We start from the raw sequence: 15810 nt of genomic DNA on the forward strand, positions 1-15810 counted from the left end.
TTCGGTTTTGGTTTCGTTCTTCAAAATTTATTTCGGTTTTGGTTTCGGTTTCGTTCCGGTTTCGGTTTTTCACAGAAATTTTGTTGATATTATTTAAATCACAATGTCTTAAACGTTGAGGATAGAAAATCGAAAATTACAGTTCACTGATAATATCAACACTAGGTTCTTTCCCTAACAATCCGGACCGGATTTGGTAATTAGAGAATAAGAGAAACATTTTCTTTCAAAAATGGAACAAAGTTCAGAAGTACGGAAACGCAAAAACCCACATTTCGTACCCACAAGTCGAGAAATAGCTGATTCGCGTTGTTCTTGTTTTTGTCACTTATACCATGTTCTGACCGACATCGGAAACATGTTTTCGTTGCTAAAACTGGTTTTCGACCTGAAACTTGTGTTTTCGTCCATATAAAATCTATTAAACGAAAACCAGTTTTCGCTGAAAACTACTTGAAAACTCACTTTCCACTCATTCCAATCGGTGTCTTCACTAGTTTTTCTCGATTCTTTATCGAAGTGGAAGTCATATTTTATCATCTTTAATACGCCATTTCGGATTTATTGTTAATTGCCTGGCCAAAGCAAAATAAGAATGAAAGTTAAAGGTTGTAAATGAAAAGAAAATGAAGGATAAATGTTTTGGTTGTCGGTCAGAACATGGTATTAAATGCAAACACTTGGAAATTGAATTTTGGTTCCACAAATTTGATTTTAAGTACATAGATTGAAAATACATCAACAGGCCATTCACTTTTCCTTAAAATCACCAAGTAAATGCAAGCAACATGTAAACACAATACAGCTGATATGCACTTTGACACTTTATCCATTTTTACCCGGAGAAAAATTCCGAATACGCTCGAATTTTCCCTCTCTATTACGCATTTTGTTGAGTACAGGAATGATTTCTGGGTTTTTTTGGGCACACGCGGGATCTCGCATTGCGTACGGGAAAGAAACTACTTAAATATAATTAATCGATTATCGATTCACAACAACAAAGTCATCAGCAGATTTTTGGTAACTTGCCATACTTATTTACTACTTAACAAGAATTTTAGCAAAATGTTGCTGATTTTGGTTAAATAAATCATTTATTTCAAAGAAATTTTTATTTATTATTTTTGTAAATTTCTGGAAAACCGATTGAAACCTGTGATTGAAATGGTTTCGGTATCGTTCCTTTTCAGGTCAAGATAACGGTTACGGTTTCGGTTTCGGTTTTGTAAAACGAAACGGTTTTAAACGGTTACGGTTTCGGTTTGGGTTTCGGTTTCATTCCTTGGTTTTTGCTTATAATTTTTTACATGGAGTATCTGATTTTATGCGAATTTTGAAAACGCTGGAACGCATCCCCTGTTTTTGTTTGAAAGTATTGAACTTTTTTATGCTGATTTTTTTATGCGGCTTTCTGAGGAACGCATGTACCGCATAAAAAAAGACCTAATGTATTTTCATTTTTTATGGTATTTGAGTATTTAGGTTTTTTCCAAATCAAATTAATTTTATGTCCAATTTTTATTTTATATTTAGATTGAAATAATTATTTAAATTAATTAACTTACTTTACTTTAACAACCTCCACGCGCACTCGAACTTGAGATCTCAGAACCAGAATCGGTAGTCTTCAATCGACGCCACAGCCAACATTTGTGATGAAAGCAATTAACCACGTCTTAGTTTTGGTTATGCCTATTCAAAGACAGATGTCGCTGATCGCATAATTTATTCGAAATCGCCGAAATGGTAGGCCGTCGCTTTAGCACATACTGGCTAATGAACTAGTATTTATACTGGCTGGTTTGGCATTTCACTGCGTAGAACTGGTATAATTATAGTCAGTGACGAACTGGTATGACTCTCCCATTTAATACCAGTTTTCGAACTAGAATTTCTATCAACTAGTTTACTTTTTTCTGCGCGAAACTGGTATAATTATGGTTCATAACGAACTGGTATGACTTTTATCCCTAAATAATAGTTCATGAACTGGAATTAGTGCATACTGGTTTAGCTTTTCACTGCAGGGTTAATACATACATATGTATGTATGTACATAAATATTCATATACAAATGTAAGGGCTGACAGCAATGTTAATTACTTCTTGTACATACATATGTATGTAATTTTTTAAGCATAAGAATCAACATTAACGTTAAAATTAGCACGTATGTATATGTATACATAACCCTTGTTTTGTGCTGTATTCCGTAAAAATTAACAGCAGAGGGCTCTCTTATTTGTGATTTGCTGGTGAGCAGCGCTGTTATGAGGGCATGTGTATTAGCCCTGTAGTCAAATGTACTAGTTGTAAACTACCTCACAACTATCTTTTTTCCATGCAATCAACTGGTATTTTTAACATGGGGATGTCCTATGAGATGGCAATTGTCAGATTTTGGTCAGAAATATACCAGTCTCATACTAGTTCAAAATAGACAGAAAAATCCTAGTCCAATTATGGACCAAAACCACTACTTTGGAAGTCAAAAAATAAAATGAATTCATGAATATACAATAAAAAAAACTTTTTATTAAGTACACTTTAATACATTACACATTTTTATTTAGCTTAGATTTGCCAATAATTAATGTTAAATTGTTTGAGTATTAATTAAAAGGGAAAATAAATAGATACATATATATTTCAAACTTTCGAACCAAAATTTAAATGCAGTATACATTAAACGTTATTAAAAGTAAAAGCTTTCAGGTACAATAAATAATATATTTTTATCTTTTTTCATAATATTGAATATGGAAAAGAAAAAATTTTGGTTAAAGATAAAACTAACACTTTAGTTTATTTTTGAGTGAACTAAAATAAAGATACAAGTTTTCATTGAAATAAATTAAATTCATTAACTTTGCTCATTTCAGTCCTTTCTTTTTAAAATTTAAAATTTGAGATTCGGATAAAAATAAAATAAATAAATAATTCAAACAGTTGTTAAATGTTCTTAATTTTTGTCAATACTTTGGCCTGTTGATTTATAATTGAAATTAATCAAATAATTATTTAATCGTGCAATTAAAAAAGTCTAAGATGATTGAAAATACTCAAAAATAACAAAATAATGATGTAATTAAAATTAACGAATAAATTAAACCATTTTGTTTAAGTAATTAATTATTAATCGTTAAAAAGGTGCTAGTATCGGTATTTAATCATCAAGCGGTTATCCAAAAAACATGCTTTAATTAGTAATCATTATGAATATTAATCATTATTTAACAGGTATGGTATAATGGCGAGTACGCACTCGCTCGTAGCCTATTGTATTAAACTGTCGAAGTCAAATAAAACAGGGCAAGAATAAATCGTTTTTACTTCGTACAAGTCTGGTAATTTTCGTACTAGTTCTGTTTCAGTCAGGAAATTCTAGTTGTAAACTAGTATTTTTCCTGACTAGTCTGGGGTTTCACTGCAGGGAGATTATATAAGATTTTTAAAGTCCTACAGTTCAATTTTTAAGAAGTATTTAACCCCTAAATTCCAAATTTTAGTACTAGTGCACTTTAGCGGAACCAGATCAAAATGGACGGGAAAAGTTCGAGAGTGGTATCAATCGACGCGTCTTAACGCCAATAATAACAATCCGAGACCATAAATTAACATTTTTACTTCATTAAAGACTTATTTGCAAAAAACACTTGCACTTTCCGCACTATGTTTTGATGAATTTCGCGCAAATGAATGGAATAAATGAACTCAATTTAACACGTATTTATTAGTTTCTATACATTTGTAATGTTTTAAGTGTACACTTTCGCGAAATTCTGTATTTAATAGCAATATTCCGATGGTGAAAATCCACACAACAATCTTATGTAGTTAATATAAATAAGATGGAGGAAAACTGGTGCTGCCACTCTATTAATACAATTTGTATTTCAACTTTAAAAACACCCAAATAATGCACAAGAAATATACTTTTGTCTGCTCCTTTTCTTCGCACGCAGAAAGGAGTATTCTACGTAGTGAGGGTTATAATCTCTAAGCGCGGCCGAAGGCCGCCTACGCAGAAAGGTGTTCTCTGCAAAAGGTGTTCAGCCCCTTTTATTTGGCAACACAGAAAAAAGAATTCTACGTAGTGAGGGTTATAATCCCTAAGCGCGGCCGAAAGTCTCCTACGCAAAAAGGTATTCTCTGCAAAAGGTGTTCTGCCCCTTTTCTTTGGCAACACAGAAAGGAGAGTTCTACGTTGTGAGGGTTATAAACCCTAAGCGCGGCCGAAGGCCGCCTACACAGAAATGTGTCCTCTGCAAAAGGTGTTCAGCCGCTTTTCTTTAGCAACACAGGAAGGAGAATACGTAGTGAGGGTTATGATTCCTAAGCGCGGCCATAGGCCGCCTACGCAAAAAGGAGTTGGACGCACAAAAACTTTTTTATAGAGTGGCACCACTAGTTTTCCTCCATCTGATTTATATTAACTTCACGAGATTGTTGTGCGGATTTTCAGTATTGCAATATTCCAATTTAATACAGAATTTCGTAAAAATTTAAAACAAAAATGTAAATTTCCGCTCTCGGATTATTGTTGTTCGCATTAAAGCGCGTCGATTGATACCCCTCTTGACTGTTTTTCATCAATTTTGGCCTGGTTCCGCTAAAGCTCACTTTTACCCAAAATTTTGCCTAGATATTCAAAAATATTCAGGAAATGCTTCCTCGATAATTTCGGCTCGATAATTTCGCCCTAACTTTCAAGTTTTTCTATACATATACTAAATAACAAATTATACACTCAATGCTAACAAAATAATTAGCAAATTGATTTAAAAAGTGGATATGTGGATCATCCGGTTCTGTATCAATTTATTCTCTTTAACTACAAAGCACTTCCATTAAAAAAGGGTAAAAGCCTGGCTGTATTCCACAATGGGCGAAAATGGATTCAACGGTAAACTGTAAATAAATTTATAATTCAATTGTTTATCGCTTTGTCTTTAGGTTTGTGTCTTCTAAGCGTACATCGAAGATCCAATCTGATAAAACTATAGACCGGTTTGGTGAACATCCAAAAAGTTTACTTCTTAAGTAATTATAGCAAATGGCAGAAAACACATAGCGCACATAAATTTCTATAATAAAAATAACATATTAGAGGCTGCTAATATATCTATTTTAAATCATAGTTAAATCATTAGTTAAACTTTACTACAGAATAATTACACGGAATTTTCTGTAGTTGAGTTTAACTAATGATTTAACTATACTTTAAAATAGATAAGTTAACGGCCGTTAATGAATTTTTTATTTATTACACAGTGTGACAAAAACCAAATCAAGTAATATATTTAGCATAAATGAATATACCAGCTTAAAAATCGGAATAATCGAAATGTTCAATACGTCCTCATATTTATACATACATATGTATATAATTTAAGAGAAGGTATTTCGCTGCAAAGCAACGATTATAAATTGTTAGTTTACCTTACAAAATTGCGGAAGAATATTACAGTTTATTTTTGTATATTTTTTATTTTGAATAACACTATTTTGAATGGCACTGACACCATCGGAAAGAAAAACCGCGCAGTCTGTTCTGTCTTTTCTAATTTGGACAAGGAACCAAAGCGAATGGGTCTGATGGTAAACGAGGACAAGACGAAGTATCTCCTGTCATCAAACAAACAATCAGCACATTCGCGCTTTGGCACCCACATCAGTGTTGACAGTTATAATTTCGAGAAAGTAGAGAATTTCGTTTACTTGGGAACCAGCATTACCGCGAATAACTCTTGCCAACAAGTGCTACTTTGGACTGAGTTGGCAATTCAGAAGTAAAGTCCTCTCTCGACGTACGAAAACTAAACTCTATAAGTCACTTATCATGCCCATGCTGGTATATGGCGCAGAAGCATGGACAATGACAACATCCGATAGGCGGCTCTTGGAGTATTCGAGAGAAAGTCTTTGCGGAAGATTTACGCGCCTTTACGCGTTGGCGACGGCGAGTACCGCAGACGATGGAACGATGAGCTGTATGAGCTTTACAACAACATGGATATAGTGCAGCGGATTAGAATACAGCGGCTCCACTAGCATGAATATGCCGTTCGAATGGACACCGACGCTCCAGCTCTGAAAATATTATTGTTTTCACTTGTTTCAATTGGCGTCAGTTGGCACAGAAAAGAAACGACAGGCGTGCTTTGTTGAACTCGGCCAAAATCGCTTTGGCGGTTACAGCTCCAAATAAGAAGAAGAAGAAGAGAATATACCTATAACCTTATCAGTCACACAGTGTATAGTCCCGACGAAATCCTTGACGGTGGTACCGGGAGATGAATGGTACATGACGGTAGGAAGTTTAGTTTGGGTTAAAGTCTCACACTGACGGGGTTAAGCTTTCGATACTTCCTCCTTGTAAACTAAACATACGCAGTAAAAAGTTAACTATGTGTTTAAATCGACGAATAGTTTTATATCAACTTTTGTGAACTTCTGTTTATGTGTTTTTGTACAACCTCTATTGGTTACAATAATTTTAAGCTATAATAAACAATTTTTTAGTAAGTTATTGGTTTTGAAATTTTTTAATTTTTGTATTTGTGTCAAAATTTCATTCTGGCTACGCCCATGCTAGAGTCCGCCTGACGGTTCGGCCTGGCTTCGGCTCCAGCCTTCAGCCAAAAATGCCAAAAAGGGTCACAAGGTGTTGTATTTGTTGTGAAGTTACATTGTTTAACGACAATTGTTAAAATTTTGTTCTTGTTTCTCATATCTAGAAATTTAGTTTTATACAATTGTGAATAACACTTTTGAAAATGTAAGAACTCTATATATTAAAAAAATTCATAAAAGTGATACGATTGCGTTTTGCTGTAATTTTGTAGAAATATGAGCGCCATTTGGAAGTTTTTCAACAAAAAAATTCAACTGCGATTCACGATCCAGAAAATAAAGGTCGCGCCATTCGCGGACCGCTAACCCTAATGCGTTGTGCCGACAAGGAAGCCCAGCAGCAAGTGTACAAAACCATTGTGAGCGATCTACTGGAGCAAACATTAGCTTCTCTGTGTTTGTATACATAAAGGGCCCTTTTCAGGGCCGCAAAGAATTTACAAGGGGATCAAATGCGTTATATAAGCTTATCTGGGTCTACATACACAATACCATATATACACAAAAGGCCCTTTTCAGGGCCGCAAAAAATTAACAAAGAGATCAATTTTTGACTGTCGTGATAATGAATAAGAAATGTAAATATCGTCGTCTAAAGTACAAAACCGCGTATCAACAAAATGCAAAACCGCGCATGTGAGGTTGAGGTAATAAAACTTTTATGTTAGCTTGCGAATTCCTTAAATACAGTTTTAGCCGTTTAAAGTTTATGGCATACAACAATACGACAGTATAAAACACCTTGCTTATATAAAACATCTCCCTAGTTTTTACATGTTAAAATGTTAACAAACATAACTGTAATGGATTTACTAAATTTGACGCAATTAGTATTCTTTGTTTGCAAAGACCTATAAATTGAATCCGGAATCAGATCACATGCAATAAACGGCAACATTTCATTACGATGTATTTTTTATTTATTTGCTATTTGAAAATATAACACGTTCCCCTGATAAAGCTTTTTATTTATACATACTGACCTTTTGCTTCCTACCGGAAATGTTAAGCCGTATGCATAAAAACTAAGCAATTGCTTTTTTCTTGAAATTGCATACCTTTCACTTAAATTTGTTTGAACATAATATTTGAATTATTAATAAACAAGCACATGTACTTATTGCTCATAACAATTTCTATTTTATTTAGTTTTAAACTTTTCTTTATATATTTGTGATTACATAAATCGGTTCTCGTGTTATTACACAGGATCATCTCTACTTTTTATAGAAAATTTTGAAAAAAGGGGAAACTAAGTGAGGTAATTTTATTATTGGCAGAATTAGTGTCTAACCCTACGTGACTGTTTCTAAAAGCTATCGTGTTTCACGTGGCATATAAGACTTAATTTCATTATTACATTGGTGTGATTTATATGTATGTATATGAATAGGATATTATATATTTATGTATTTAAAAACCCACAACTTTAAGACCGCGCCTCTGAACTTGTTAAAATCTTGCCGTGTCACAAACATATTCGTTATTAGCAAGGAGCCCAGTTTCGCTGTACTCGAGCGAACAGTGCTAGCAGCAATGTGACTGCCCGAATTGATCCCGACGCGCTTTTTGTTGTTTGAGATTTTCTATACGCACTTCTAGTATCTGTTTGAAGTCGGTACTCATGCTGGCTAATTTAGATTGTAACGCATACACCATGATGTAAGTCAATTCTTGAATCTCTTGCGGTCGATCATCAAAAATACTCTTCTTTTTGGCCACTGCAAAAGAAAAGGTAAAGTAATATTTATAATTAAGAACACCTATTCATTTTATACTCACGCATTGTTAATTTTTCCAACTTGGCATATGCACTTGCTATGTTTTTGCCAATATATTTGTGACCATCATAAATTCCTTTATTTGGCATACGTAAATTGTTGCACCATAGCCTTCTACTTCGAACTTACTTGTAAGTCTCTAATCTGTTGCTCGTACATAAATTGCGTCTGCGTCAAGGTCTCTATACGATTGCCGCCTTGGTTTGCATTGGCCTTATCCGACAACTGGCGTATGATAAGCTGCGCCATTTCCAACTCATTTGACTTTTCTTTGAACTGATGTTCAACATCGGGAGCACGTTGCTGCATTACATCTAACAGCCTTTTCATTTCATCCAGATGAGCCGCTTGATGTGGCCAACACCCAAAAGGTTTGTTTACAAAGTGCATTTTTGAGTAGTTGAATAAATGCCAGTGGGCAGCCAGCGGGTCATTTGCTGGCAACAATTTGCAGGCTTGGGCCAGCGTTTGTTGCGGCTGCCGGAAAAGTAGCTAAATAATGAAAGCAATTATATGTATAGCGGAGTAGGAGGTTTTCCTTTATTTTAAAAGCTTGGTTACTGATTTCACTAATTGACGACGATGCAACGATCACCGTGGAATATTTCTGCAAATTGTTACCAGCAACTGACCCGCTGGCTGCCCGCTGGTATTACTCAATTACTGAAAAAATGCAAATCATTATAATGATTTCAGTGTTGTAACACTTTCAGCGATTTGCAATGCATTTAATAAGTACACATTCTTTACTTTTAAACAACTAATTTACCATTTAAAATTAAATAATTCCGTAAATCCGCGATTTATTATGCACTTTGTAAACAAACCTTTCAATTTCGCCCCAGCTGTTCGATTCTTTTTCTTTTTCTTATTGAATTCGTCTTTGCTAACTCATTCTGGTATATTTTGACTTCATGGCCAGTTGCTCTCAGCTCGATTGGCGCAATCTTGTATTCTATCATTCTTGACTGCGATTTGCAATGTGTGAAAGAGCTTTCTCTGAGAAGTGAAGCGTCAAAAAAAAAACAATCAAGCTTGAAAAAGCATTTACAATTGCATCCTTCACAATACCAAAAATATTTAGCGGCTGTGGAAAAATGTATGTTTGTAAGGTGTTATTTTTATTTAAAAAACTAGCAGAGCCAGCGAACTTCGTCCCGCCCAAAATACATTTTTTGTACACGGTCAAAAATTTGGGTCTAATTTCTAAACCGCGCTGGGACTACTGCCTTTTTTAATCTTTTATAGTCTACTTTTTAAACCAGTCGAGCAATTTTTAATATATTGTGGTTTAAATTTTAGTCCAAAAAGTTCGTGGTTTAAAAATCAAACCAAAATGTTTTAATACTAGTTTCTAGGTTTCATATATTATAAATTTGGTTTAAAATCTAAACCGAAATAGAAAATGTTTGTACACAGCGAAATATGGTGTTGATTCAAACTCAACATATGAAAGCACATTTACATGCGTGGCTGTAGCTGAGTGTGCAAAGCTGCTTGATACAATTGGTTGCTACTAAGACTGTCCGGGTTCAATCCTCATCAGACGGAGCATGAAATTTTATTATTTTTTATTCTTAATTATGAAAATGTTTGGGTTTTAAATTTAAACAGAACTGTTTAAATTCTAAACCCAACATATCGAGCCCTAACCGCCAAAATAACGTAAGCGACATTTTTTTCAAAATTTTCTTTTTGATGCAGAAATGCATCCAGATGCTCTAGGAATATTTCTGCATCAAAAAGAAAACTTTGAAAAAAATGTCGCTTACGTTATTTTGGCGGTTAGGGCTCGATATGTGCCCTCTTTATTTTAAATTTAGAAGGAATTTGAAACTGAATTTATGTAGAATGGTCATATATGTAGTCCAAAAAGATTAAAATGAAACCGAAATTTTTAACCGTGTATTGAAACATGTTGGTCCAACATTTTCACCAAGAGTTCACGTTCATGATTTTTAGTGACGCATTTGTCTTCTAATATTACGGTTTGGTGGTTGTCAGAAGGCATATTTGCCGCCTTAAATAACTTAGCAAAACTGTACATGCATACAGAGATACGTAATAGTTTCAGTGCGTTTGAAAGGCGCCCGTCCCCTTTTCAAATAACCCCAATTTTCCCTAAGAGCATGGGATTGATTTAATATATCTCTATACCATTTTCGAGTAATTTACCATGGGAGGTGCCACGTCCCTTTTCCAATATCCCCAACTTTTCTTCATGACCAGTCGCGTTTTATATGTCTTGTACATACCAAGTTCCAGTACTCTTCCATGAACACATTCAGAGATATGCAGCATGAAAAATTCGCCTCCTTTTCCGATAACCACAATTTATCTCCATGAGTATGCGATTGCTTTCATATATCTCCATACCAATTTCGAGATCTCTTCCATGAACATTTTCCGGGATATGCAGTATAAAAAATTCGGTTTGTATGGGAGGTGCCACGTAACTTTTTCCAATAACCGCAATTTTTATCCATGAATATGCAAATGTTTTCATATATCTCCATACCATATTCGAGTAGTCTACCATGAACACTTCCAGAGATGTGCAATATGAAAAATTCGGTTTGTATGGGAGGTGCCACGCCCCCTGCGCCTAGCGGTATGAAATACACTTTACATTCGATTCTCATACCTACCATATATAACACAAAAAATTTCATAAAGATCGGTCGAGCCGTTTAGGAAGAGTTCGATATTTATTTGTATATTAGATAAGCACGATGCGAGAAGCATAGAAAAAATGTCGAGGAAAAAAAAAATTTGTTCTCGGGTTCACAACTATCCTATCTTTTAAGATGGAACCAACAATATACACCCACAAAATTTCATTGAAATCGGTTAAGCGGTATCGGAGATTAGCGTAAACGAAGACAGTGACACGGGATATTTATATAAGATACCCTACTATAAGCACCTACCATAGATATGTTTGCGTACCAAATTTCAATTTCATTTGATTTTATGGTTTTGAAATTATAGCTGATAAAAAACTCCACGCCTGTGGGATGTGCCACGCCCCCTTTTACAAACCCATTTATATATAAGCACCTACCATTGATATATCTTCATACTAAATTTCAAGTTCGTGGGACTTATAGCTCCGAAGTTATAGCTAATAAAAAATTCCATGCCTATTGGATGTGCCATGCACTCTTTTCCAAACTCATTTATATATACCCTAATTTAAGTACCTACCATTAAAATGGCTGCGTACGAAATTTCAAGTTCAAGCGACTTATAGCTCCGGAGTTATAGCTGATAAAACATTCCAAGTCCATGGGACGTGCCGCTCCCCCTTTTACAAACTCACTTATATATAGCCCACTATAAGCATCTACTATAGATACGTCTGTGTACCAATTCAATTTCAATTTCACGTGACATATGATTCCGAATTTTCCACGCCTATGGCATGTTCCACTCAGTTATATATGCCTTACTTAAAGCGCCCACCGTAGATACGCCCGCACACCAAATTTCAAGTTCTTGGGACTTATGGTTCCCAAGTTTTAGCTGATAAAAGGGTTCACGCCTATGGGATGTGCCACGCCCATTTTTACAAACTCATGTATATATAGCCTACTGTTAGCACCTACCGCAGATATGTCTGCATACCTAATTTCAATTTCATGTGACTGATGGTGGTGAAATTATAGCTGATAAAAATTTCCACGCCTATGGGATGTTCCACACCCCTTTTTACAACCCCTTTATATATACTGTACTGTAAGCACCTACCATAGTTATGTCTGCATACCAAATTTCAAGTCCATGTGGCTTATAGTTCCGGAGTTATAGCTGATAAAATATTCCTATGGGATGTGCCACGCCCACTTTTACAACCTCATTCATATATACCCTACTATAAGCACCTACCATATGTATGACTGAATAACAAATTGCAAGTTCATATGACTTATAGTTTCGGATTTATAGCTGATAAAATATTACACGCCTATTGGATGTGCCACGGCCACTTCCACAAACTCATTTATTTATACCATACTATAAGCACCTACCATATATATGACTATATGCCAAATTTCAAGTTCATGTGACTTATGGTTCCTAAGTTATGATTGATAATAAATTTCACGCCTATGGGATGTGCCACGCCCACTTTTAAAAAGTCATTTATATATACTCTACTGTAAGCACCTACCATATATATGACAGCATACCAAATTTCAAGTGTATGTGACTTATAGTTTCGAAGTTATGGCACGCCTATGAGAGGTGCCACGCCCCCTTGTCGAATCCCAATTTTTTACCCTATTATAGGCCCAGGTGTTATGGTAATACTCTGTCAAAATTTCGTACGATTCTGTCCGTCCATTTAGGCTGCAACCTGGCACATACATACATACATACAGACTTCCACAAATATATAGTAGGTATATCCTTCTCTTAGTGTAAAATAATTTTTGGGGATGTCTCGGCCACAGGGCCACCTATCGTGTAAGTTTCAAGTCCAAATATTACTTTTAAATTGGCTAAATTGTTTTCTAAATATAAGCCAAATCAGCAAGTAAATGCAACATTTATGAATATGCCGTTTGGTCAGGCATCGCCGTCATACGAAAGACATTTCATTTTTAACCGACTTCCAAAAAAGGAGGAGGTTATCAGTTCGTCGGAAAAATTTTTTTTTTTTTTTTTTTTTTATGTATGTTACCGCATAACTTTGGACCACGTCAACCGATTCTTCTTAATAATTCTTTTTGCATCGGAAAGGTAGTGTCTCAGAGGTGGTCCCATACTAATCTGGTTGAGATCCGATCAGTGGATCATGAGATATATATATATATATTTTTTTTTTATATGGGAGTTGAAGTCGGTTTTTTTTTGCTAAAAATTACTAGTTATACATATGTATAGAAAATAAAAATAGTTCGCTACGAATAAAAATTTCACAGACTTATTATTTTTGAAACGTTAAACTTAATTTTACTGTTCGGCATCGGCTACGGTATTCGGCCGAATATTGAATAGGTCCTAATATTCGGCTTCGGCTTCGGCCGAAATTCCAGCTTCGGTCGGACACTAATTTGTACTTCAATATCGATAATCGTAATTTTTATATGTCCTTCCACGTAGGTAGTTTATTGCCTGGAATAATATAAATATATATAGGATAATTTTTTCTATTTGGTGGACCAGGGACCGATCTATTCGAAAAATCTTATTTATGGTCCTATTTGCTTGAAATTTAGTATGTAGGTAGATTTTTGCCAAGAATAAAGCATAAAGGATCATTTCTTTCGGCAAATAGACCCGGTACCGATCTATTCTAAAAAAATCTTATTCATGGTCCATTTGCTTGAATTTTGCCTAGATTAGCATATAGGATCCTCTTTCTGGTAAGTTGACCAGGGACCGATTTATTCGAAAGAATCTTCGTTATGGTTCGATTTGCTTGAAATTTGGCACATAGGTAGCTTATTGCCTGAGGAAAAGTGGGGGTTAATGGAAAAGGGGGCGTGGCGCCTTCCAAACATACTGAAACTTTTAACCATCTGTAAATACATATATAATTTTTCGGTACGTGTGTTTGTGAGTAAACTCCTTCTAAACGACCGAAGCGATTGTACTAAATTTTTGTATGTGTTTCAGGGGATCCCTGCATAAATTAGGTTCACAACTTAAAACGCCAGGTGGCGCTGGAGTTGAGTTATTACTAAAAATCGTATTACTTTCCAATTTGGCTCATATTCGAAATATATATTAGTAACGGTAGGGGCAACATCTAATAATAATAATAGATTGGCGCTTACACATATGTTAGTGTTTGGCCGTGCTTTTCCTCCGACTTGTGGCGTGCGCCTTGTTGTTGTCACACAAAGCGGAGGGACCTTCTGTTTTACACCGACTCCGAACGGCGATTGTATTTTTACGAGAAGCTGTTTTTCATGGCAGAAATACACTCGGAGGTTTGCCATTGCCTGCCGAGGGACGGCCGCTATTATAAAAAAACCTTTTTTTTATATTTTTTGCGATGTTGCTTTGACCAGGGTTTGAACCCAGGCGTTGCGGAGTGGAAGCGCGCACTGCTTACCACTACACCACAGCGGCCGACAATATCTACTATTACAAAAAAAGCTGCAAGGTGGAGCATTTCACCCTTGCACCGAATCCTTGTTGCCATAAAAACTTCTTGACAGACAACAATTTCATTAGGTTATTTAAGATGGCAATAGAGGATATGCCTTCTGACAACCACAAAACCAAACGTGAACAAGAAATGTTGGTGAAAACGTTGTACCCATTGTTTCAATAAAATATTAATTTAGGACTAGCTAGTATATATATAAATTGTTGTGTGCCCAGGGCCACAGGATCCAGGATTATCACAGTGTACCAGCTGTTTACTTGAATACCAGCCTGTTTTTGCTAACATTTTTAGCGCAGTGAGATTTAAAAACTCTAAATATTACTTACGATCAAAATCACTAATGACCAGGAAACGGATTTTTAGGACTTAAAAATCTATAAAAAAAAGGCAAAATCAAATAACTAAATAGGCTATAAAAGGCAAAATAAAATAGCGAAATAGGCAGGAAAGGGCACTAGAAGTAACAAAAAAGGCAAAAACCGAAAAATAACAAAAATATACTTATGTACATTTATTTTAGAATTACAAGTTAAAAGAAAAAAACTGTGAACTGGTTTCATTACATGAAAAATTTGTACTTTGAATCTTTGACTATTTTCTCTTTTCTAGTTTTTAACTCAAAAACTTTAATCTCTCTAGTTTTAGTAACATTGAACCACATGATGCATTTTGAAGTTTTTTGGCAGCATTTTTGTTCGGTTTTCGCGAGAAAAGTCTTGAATGTACTTAACGTGCGCTGACGTGAGTTGATACAAATGGCCCCCAATTTAAATATAGAACGTTTAAAACTTTCATATTATCAGGAATAAGGGATTTTTCCTTGCCCTTTACAATTGAAAGTTAGAAAAGGCAAAACAAGGAAAATATCTTAAAAAAGGCAACATCAAATGTGTATATATGGAATCAGGGAAAGCTAAATCGTGGACATTGTAAATCGAATGTAATCTATCTCTTTAGCAGACAACGGAACCGATCTCGTCTGACGATTTTTAGAACAGGTTAACTTAAGGCATAAGGCGGCAGCGTTATTCCAGATCAACTCGGGAATTAACTGAAGTTGATCCGGATTAAATCCGAGTTAATCCGGATCAACGCTGCCGTCTGGTTAAGCTTTTACAATTGTTCGGAAGTAACTTAGAAAGCTGAGGGGCAATTGACACTTTATAAGGCATAACAGCAGTGGCGGATACAGGGGAGAGGCGATGAGAGCGAAAAAGTAAAACTTCGGGTAAATATATTACCTCAAACGAGAACTTAAAAAAAAAA

Source organism: Rhagoletis pomonella, unplaced genomic scaffold (genome assembly GCF_013731165.1).
Source record: "Rhagoletis pomonella isolate Grant_MI unplaced genomic scaffold, Rhpom_1.0 Rhpom_scaffold_00001, whole genome shotgun sequence".
Classification (NCBI taxonomy): Eukaryota; Metazoa; Arthropoda; class Insecta; order Diptera; family Tephritidae; genus Rhagoletis; species Rhagoletis pomonella.